The sequence below is a fragment of the Montipora foliosa genome, chromosome 12 (assembly GCF_036669935.1).
Source record: "Montipora foliosa isolate CH-2021 chromosome 12, ASM3666993v2, whole genome shotgun sequence".
Lineage (NCBI taxonomy): Eukaryota > Metazoa > Cnidaria > Anthozoa > Scleractinia > Acroporidae > Montipora > Montipora foliosa.
Window position 1 is genome coordinate 30,802,749 of NC_090880.1, and position 2,500 is coordinate 30,805,248.

Here is a 2,500-nt window from a genome sequence, read left to right on the forward strand (position 1 = left end):
TTTGGTGGCGTAGAGTCCTCGCACGACGACGCTCTTCAAGCCTTCCAGGAACTTGAAACCCTTTTCAACCGCTTGGGTCTGGAATCCTCCCCGGGAAAAAATTGCCCTCCTTCAACTAGAATGGTTTTCCTCGGGCTCATTTACGATACTGTTACTATGACTCTGGAAGTTCCTGAAGACAAGCTGTCACGTGCCTCCGCCCTCATTCGTCTTTGGCTCAGTTCCCCTCGCACCACAAAATCTGATTTACAGTCACTCATTGGCAAACTTTCCTATATCTGCGCCTGTATCAGCCCCGGAAAAATTTTCATGCAGCGAATGCTTTCTGACCTCCGTCGCCTACCCCACAAATCTTCCCGCTTCACGCCCAGTTCCGCCCTGCTAGCCGATCTGCGCTGGTGGAACGAGTTTCTAGCCGTTTACAATGGAGTCTCTCTTTTACGTTCCTCTCCTTGGATTGACACGACTGTTCGTTTCTGCACCGACGCCTGCATTCCGGCATTGGCGGTTTTTTCGACGGTCGTTTCTTCCACTCCTCTTATCCACCTTTCATCGACACAGCCTTGCGTCGCTCGAAATGTTAGCTGTCATCGTTAGTTTCAAACTGTGGTCCGAAGAACTGCGTGGTCAGCGTATTTTAGTACGAACTGACAATCAAAACACTGAACTTGCCATCAACACCGGTCGCTCACGTGTCCCCTTTGTTCAATCCTGTTTACGCGAACTTTGGTTTTATGCTTCCCGTTTTGATTTTGAGCTTCGTGCCCTTTATATCCCGGGTCACCAGAGTACCATTGCTGATTCTCTCTCTCGCTGAGACAATGATCCACAATATCAACACATTTTCTACGAGGCAGCTCATCTTCATTACAACACCTTAACGGAATATAGTTGCTCGTTTGATTTGTTTCGTTTTGACTGCCAGTGGTAATCCCCTCTTCATTTTTTTTTTTTTTCGTATTCCAGGTTACCATCTATGCGATTTACAGCATCATGTCCATCGAATTCAAGACTTCGCCTTATCAGCAGCCACCAAGCGAAACTATCACTCCGTCTGGAACACCTACCTTAACGTCTGCGACTTCTACAAGCTTCAACCCTTCCCCGCTTCCCCATCTACAATTGCCGCGTTCATCACTCTAGTCAGTTTCTCAGTCAAATCTCACCACACCATCAACAATTATCTCAGCGCCCTGCGGCGTTTTCACGTCTTCTGTCACTTGGATGCTTCAGCCTTTGACGACATTCATGCCAAACTGACGCAAAATGGTCTGGAGAAGTCCATGATTCACATTCCCCACCGCAAAGCTCCTCTTACGCCGTCGATTTTGTTTCATTTCCATGCCCACCTTAATCTGCGCGACTCTGCCCATTTAGCCTTGTGGTGCGCCCTTCTGGTTGGTTTCTTCACCTTTTTTCGCACAGCCAATCTCGTTCCTCAGGCGTTCGACAGTTTCTCTCCACAACACGTCTTATCTAGAGGCAGCGTCCACTTCAACGATTCCGGCGCCTGTTTTACAGTCACCAGAACCAAAACTCGGCATGCAAGCGGGTGATACAGCCCTTGTCGTTCCAGTTCCCCTCATTCCCGGATCGTCGCTCTGTCCAACCACCGCTCTCAAGTTATTACTGAGGATGGTTCCTGCCCCTGACGCTTGTCCTCTCTTCACTTTCGCTTCTACCTCGAACCAACTCACCTGCATTACGGCGAAGTCCCTCAACGACGGTATCCAGCATTTAGCGTCCCTTATCTCTTTGGATCCAAAGGATTTCTCTGGTCATAGTCTTCGTCGAGGCGGCGCTACCTTCGCTTTTCAGTGCGGTATCCCAGCAGAGCTTATTAAGCTTCAAGGAGACTGGCGATCTGACGCTTACATGTTGTATTTATCACTGCCTTTAGCCGACAGACTCGTGCTCACGCAGATCGTCGCTGAGCACATTCAAACCTTGTAGTCGTAGTTTGGTATTTGTAATATTTTATCACTTATCTCCCTTGCCATACCCCTCTCGCAATCTCCTTTTTCTCCTTTGAATCTGTTTGGGCCTCTTTCTCTCTGCTTGGGGTCTCCTCGGGCCCCTTGGGTCTCTCGGTTTTCATTAAAGTTTCTGTCTCGTTTGTCTTTGTGTGTTGCGTGAGGGGTGTGACAGGGGATAATTGTTAATATTCCTATGGGAATAACTTAATTAGCCCCAGGACTCCACGCGTTGGCCAGCTTGCCAATTTCAGTGTAATATGATCGTTTTGTTTAGCTCGTTTTTTCGTTCGAGTCGTTCGTTCACCCTCCCTCCTACCCTTGGGGGTTTCCTCGGGCCCCTTGGGTCTCTCGGTTTGGGCAGAAAATCTGTTTGGGCAGAAAATCTGCCCAAACAGATTTTCTGTCTCGTTTGTCTTTGTGTGTTGCGTGAGGGGTGTGACAGGGGATAATTAGGCGTTTATAAGTGTGCCGCACGCACGGGGCATGAAACTTTCATGCACGAGTTCATTGCAATTAAAATCGTT